Here is a 6487-nt window from a genome sequence, read left to right as displayed (position 1 = left end):
TGACAATGTCATCATTTCACTTCACGTTAATAACGAAGTTTAAATTCCGTGTTCGTTTATTTACTGTTTTTTTGTTTGTTCCTTTTTCTTCTGTTCGTGTTTGATCCACGACACATGACACGTGACAGTTACTGTTCTCAGCGTAAAATCAGCGGATCATTGTCTGTGAATCGCTGTTTCCTGAATGTGAGAGAAATGACAAATAAAATGAACACACACACACACACACAAACACACACACTGCGGTGAAGGAGGAGACGCAGATGTTCAGAAGTTGATCTCAAGGATCAATATTTCATTGCCGCTCTGAAAATGGAAGGACAGAAGGAGAGAAGGACAGAAGGAGAGAAGGACAGAAGGAGAAAGGTAGTTAGTGAAGGAGAGGGTGAGTAGAGGAGGAGGTGATGAAGCAGCAGCGGAGGAGAGGAAGACTCAGCCGCAGATCTGCTCCTTCGGCCGGACTTCACTCATTAACACAGTCCGCTCTCTGTCTGTCTGTCTGTGTGTGTGTGTGTGTCTGTCTGTCTGTGTGTGTCTGTGTGTGTGTGTGTGTGTGTGTGTGTGTGCGCGTGCTGAAGCGGCTGTTGTTTCTGTTGTTGTTAAAGGACAGTTTGTCTCTTCAGTTGGTGCAGTTTAGTTTTCTCTCGCAGTGATGTCTGTCTGTCTGTGTGTGTCTGTCTGTCTGTCTGTCTGTGTGTGTCTGTCTGTGTGTGTGTGTCTCTCTGCTGTTTAAACTTGAGTTAAATGAACGAGTCTAACTAATTTATCGTCAGTGTAAATGTTGTTATCATTGATAACTGAAAGTTTCTTTATGTTTTTATTTTTGTTACATTTATGTTTGTATTTTAGTTTTTGTATTTTTTTATAACGCAAATGTGTTTTTAATTTTTTTCTGCTGCGGGTGAAATATTATATATTATTAAGGTATATTAAGACAAATAAGAGTTTAAAAAACATTAACAACACGCGTCTGAAAAGTAAGTGTGTGTGTGTGTGTGTGTGTGTGTGTGTTAATCCAGAGTCCAGGTGATTGTCAATAATCAATGAATAAGAAAATTAAAAAACATTTTCACATAAACAGTTTCAATTTGTGACGAATAAAAGTGGAGGTGTATTTTTAAACGCACGCACGCACACACTCACACACACACACACACACAGACACACACACATTGCTATAAAAAGATCGAACAGATCAACAATGATCGATAATCAAACCTTTAAAGCAGAAATCACGGTGACATTCACACAGATGTGTGTGTATTTAGATTTAAAAATTCCAACTTTAAATCAAAAATGTGTGGAAAAAGGTTAAAATGATACAGAATAAATGCTGAAATGATATAATAATAAAATTAATGTCAAAATGATGCGATAAAAACGACGTGATGAAAGTAAAGTGATAAAACTAAGATATTAAAAGTAAATATATTAAAAATATTAGATTAAAATCACAATGAGGAGAAAATGTGAAAACTATGAGACGAAAACGCGCAGCAGCAGCGGTCCACGCGCACACAGCGCGCTCACTGCGTCATAATCACTGAATATCACTGGACTTGTGTTTGTTGTCTCTTGTTAAAATATGAGTAAAAATAAATGATATTTATTATGATGTGAATATTGTTATGTTTTAAATAAATAAATAACTTGAGCGTAAATGTTTACAAACACGAGGAACAGGAAGTGAGAGAGTGAATGGCGCGTGCTCTTCTTCTTCTCTGTAAATGTTCATCCTTTTTCATGTGAGATGATGATGACGTCACTCACTTCTCATAACATCTCACTCTGTACTGTGTTGTTTTAGCCCCGCCCCTAAAGTCAACCCACCTGACCTGCTGATCATCAACGAAGAAGAAAAAGATTAATTAATGTTTAAAAAATGCAGGTGATTTCTATGATCACATGAATCATAAAAACATATTTTATTCTTAAGATTAAGAGATTCTTTATCTCTATGTGAACCACACACACACACACACACACACACACACACACACACAGCCTCATTACTAACCATAACCAGTTAATAACTAACTTAGTCCAGTTCCTCAGAAATGAGGTTCTGCCTCATCAGGACCAGGTTCTGGTCTCCATGAGGACTACTGGTCCTGACAAGGTCAGTGTTTATGTCGTAAAGGTCGTAAAGGTCACGCTGAGTCAGCGAAACAACAACATGGTAACAGTGTGGTAATTACTCTGTAATAACGTCTTATTTTGAAAGTATTTGACATGTTTCTGTTACAATGTTGTTACTCTAATGTCTTATAAAGTGTTTAATAAATACATAAATATACATCATATGTGTGTGTGTGTGTGTATTAATTGTGACCAAAATCACAATAATAATCAAACAGAGAGGTCATTTAAAGCTCTATATGTAACACCTCATACTGAATTGCTCATTTTTTGTAACTTCATTGACAAACTTCTTTTTTTTGCATGTTATTTAAAACATAAACAAACTTCATTCAACTGGAAAAAAATCCCTGTGTCCCATCTGTGGGTCCCGACCCAGTGTTTGAGAACCACTGGTCCATACATGTATGAGGATAATGTCATGGCTGTTTGTTTGGAGGAAATGAATCCACTGTTGCATCATGGGAATTTATCTTACACAGTCAAAAGACACTTAATATCCAGTCCTAGCTTTGTCACGGACCACTGAAGGGTCCTCGCCCCTGACTTTGAGAACCCCTGCTGTTTAACAGGAAATCACAGTTGGTTTGTTTTTCAAAATAAAACAAGTGCAACCCTATCAACACAGTCGGATTATTTATTTATTGTATTGTATAAAAGCTCAATGATGATGATGAGCTGTCAATCATTCACAGTGTGCGCGCAGAGCATCACGGGAGAGAAACAGTGGGCGGGACTTAATATTAGGGCTACTTATTAACAAGTGTCAGCGCATGGACACAAGTGAGACAGAGACAGAAAGAGAGAGACAGGTTACATAAGACAGACAGAAAAACATGATTGACCAAAAATGTCCCATGCTCCTTTGCGGTTAAATGTCTCATTAATGGACAAGAAATCAAATGTTTCTGTTTATTTGTATTTGTCCTTTAAAGTGAAAACTGTGCACAGACACGCCCCCTCTCTCTCCTCCCCTCCCTCCCTCTCTTTGTCTCTCCTCCCTCTATCAGTCCGCGCGCTCCCTCGTTGGCACAGAGAGATTGAAAGTGACTCAGTCTCTGCGTCTTTTCCTCACTCTGCTTCTTCTGCGTCTCTGTTTGGGGTTTGTGTTTTTTTTCGACTGTTTTGCGCGTTCTCTCTCTCTCTCTCTCTCTTCCTCACTCTCCCTCTCATTCACTCATTCACTCACTCACTCTTTTCTTCCGTGGCGGAGGCGATGGTTCCAGAGGAAGCGTACAGACTCCACATGCGTAAAGACGCGCTCTGAGCAGGAAGAAAACAACGAGGGGAAAGTGCAGAGAAGTTTGAGTCCACGAGAGACAGACCCACGCTGCTGCTGCTGTCACGCACTCTCTATGTCTCTCTACCTCCTTCTCTCTCTCTCTCATCTGTTACTGCTGCTTCTTCCTTCCACTCACGCGCGCATCCTCCAGTCTCCGCGTCCATCCCCGCGCGTAATCGTCGCCCTCGGTCAATAACTGAAACTTCACCTCCTCCCTTCCTCCCTCCCTCCTTCACCCTCTCTCCGTGGATCTCACTGCCGTGATTCCGCCGCCGCGTGTCCGTGACTCCGGGAGCCGCAGCAAAGCGAAGCTCGTGCAGCCCTGGATTCACTACTGCTGATCAATGGACAGAACCAGCGCTACAGACACGCCGTAAACAGTGAGTGACGTGCACGCGCGCACACACACACACACACACAGAAAACTGTAATAGTTATTTTAAAAAAACCTGTAAAAACCCTGAACTGTCCCTTTAATGAAAGTCATTTCTGGCCTGTTTACGTCAGAGATGATTCATGTTTACATTTAAACAGATTATTATGCAAATATCAACATCAACATCAACACAGTTTGACTGAAAATCAGGAATTATTGCAGGGGTTTTCACATGGACGTGTAATCGGATTAAACAGACGCCGCGGCGCGTGAATCCGGTTGAATGTGTTCCCTTTATTTTGAAGTTATTGTTTGTATTTAATCTGATTTGGCGCGTGCTCGCAGAGATTTCATTTAAATATTATAGAAAAGGTTCAAACACACGTGCTGTTTGTGTTTAAATGTAATTATTGATTATTGTGTGTTTTACAGAAATGTATCAGCATGAGCGCGTGAGTGTTGTTTAGTTTTGTCAATGTTTAGTTTTTTTTCCTCTGTAACTTTTGAACTGTTTGTTTTTTTAAATAATAATGAATGCAGTGATGATTATAGTGTGTGTGTGTGTGACGTTGTTACTGAGTGACAGGGTGAGCTGCAGAGACAATTAATGAGTGAACTCATGAATTCAACATGTTTAATGTTTTTATTTTTAACACACGGGACAGTGAACGCACCACGAGCTGCAGCAGAGATGCCTTCACTGTCTATGAGCTGCAGGGCCTCAGTGTGTGTGTGTGTGTGTGTGTGTCCTCATTTATTATTAAACACACTTTTTCTTCTTTTTCCATTTCTGCAAATATAATCTACACCTTTGGTTTTTCTAGAATTAATCCCGACTTTTAATTTAAATAAATGAGTAAAATAAAAGATTTAAATCGTGTCACGGGACAAATGAAGGAGATTAAACGACGTAAACACTGACGTTAATAACGAAGTTAATAATGACTGAAGATTCTGATTAAATTAAATTAAATTCAATTAAATACTAAAATAAAAAAACATCGTAACTTTTCCTCCGCTGCCGTTTTTATTCCGTTATATTTGAAATATTTGTCCTAATTGTGATTGTGGCGCCTGAACTTTACTTCATTAATATTCAAAAATAATTCGCAGCAACTGCGAAATTATTAAAATAACATTTAATATAATAATAACAATAATAATAATGTTGCTGCTGATAAATAATAATAATAAAATAATAATAATAATGATAATAATTATAACAATAAAAAGGTAATTAATTGGAAAAGGGTTTTCAGCTTCGTCACATTTTCCTTTAATACATTTATAATTAATATTAGAGGAAATAAATCTAAATATAAACATGTTAGTTTGTGTTTTTATATATTTTGAATAGTTTTTAAATTTTAAACTCGAGGAAAAAAAGAATCATTTCAGTCACTGATGATTTTTTTCTGAGTTTGCGCTCATTTAAAAAACAACAAAAAAAACAATGAACCCGCGACTGCGCAGGGATTAATGTTTGCGTTTGAGGATTAAAATTATTGTCCAGATATTTATTTCAGTTTGGAAAAGAAGGTTTAATGATTTATTTTCTGCAGTTTCATAAACGCGAGGAGAAGCCAAAAAATAAGAACAATTTTCTATTAATATTATTATTAATGTAAGTCAGTTAATAGCAGCAGATTATAAAGATATATCATTTCAATCTCAGTGGAGACGCAACAGAAAACAAATATACGATCCTTTTTTTTTAAAGCCACTGTTAGTTTGTGTCTCAGTTAAGTAAGTAAAATAATCTCAAATTAATATAAGGGATAATTAATAATCAAACGTTTGTATGAAAAAGAATAAAAGAGTACAGATTACAGTTTGAGAGATTGACTGTTGATGGTGTGATTCTCACATTTAAATCCCTTATTCCCCATACAGCTGTAGTGTTTTCCCTTACGGGTAAAATTATTTTTATTGTAATAGTTTATTCATCTATCTATCTATCTATCTATCTATCTATCTATCTATCTATCTATCTATCTATTACTGTGTTATATTCTCCTCTGTGCATCGTTGTTACTTTAATGTAATTCACTTTTACTTTCAGCACTAACGTAAGTTTAAAGTTAAAGTCACTTATTATGCTGGTAAAGTCTTAATGTGTCTAATATTTACTTTAGTTGAGCATAAAAAGTCAATTTGTTATTAAAGTCATTTAGTAAAGAAAGTTCAAGTAAAAGTTTGTTCCCAAAAACGACTTAAACGTAACATTAAAGGTAAATAATGCAGCGAAAGATTAAGAGATTAAAAACACTTAAAGTGCAGTTACTCCACAGACAGATGAACACGTTAACAATGTAACAATAAAGTATTAAATATAAAATGTTTCTCAGCTCGTCTCACATTAAACCTGTTTATGACTTCAAACCTGCTTTTAGGTTAAGGGATTTCATTGAGGGTTTAAGTTAAGGGTTAGTTGTGATGGTTAAGGTTCATAGTTCGAGACTGAGTCTTCACTAAGAACACTGTACATGAATGTGTGTGTGTGTGACAGTGTAGTGAGGGTGGAGGGACACCCCCCCCCCCCCCCCCCCCCCCCCCAGTGTCCTATGTGTGTGTGTGTGTGTGTGTGTGTGTGTGTGTGGTCCCTGGAAGTGTTAAAGCACAGAGAGCTGTGTTAACTCACTGACTGTGGTTTGTGTGGCTGAACATCTGTGTGTGTGTGTGTGTGTGTC

The sequence above is a fragment of the Solea solea genome, chromosome 2 (assembly GCF_958295425.1).
Source record: "Solea solea chromosome 2, fSolSol10.1, whole genome shotgun sequence".
Taxonomy (NCBI): Eukaryota; Metazoa; Chordata; class Actinopteri; order Pleuronectiformes; family Soleidae; genus Solea; species Solea solea.
This window is presented reverse-complemented; position numbering follows the sequence as displayed.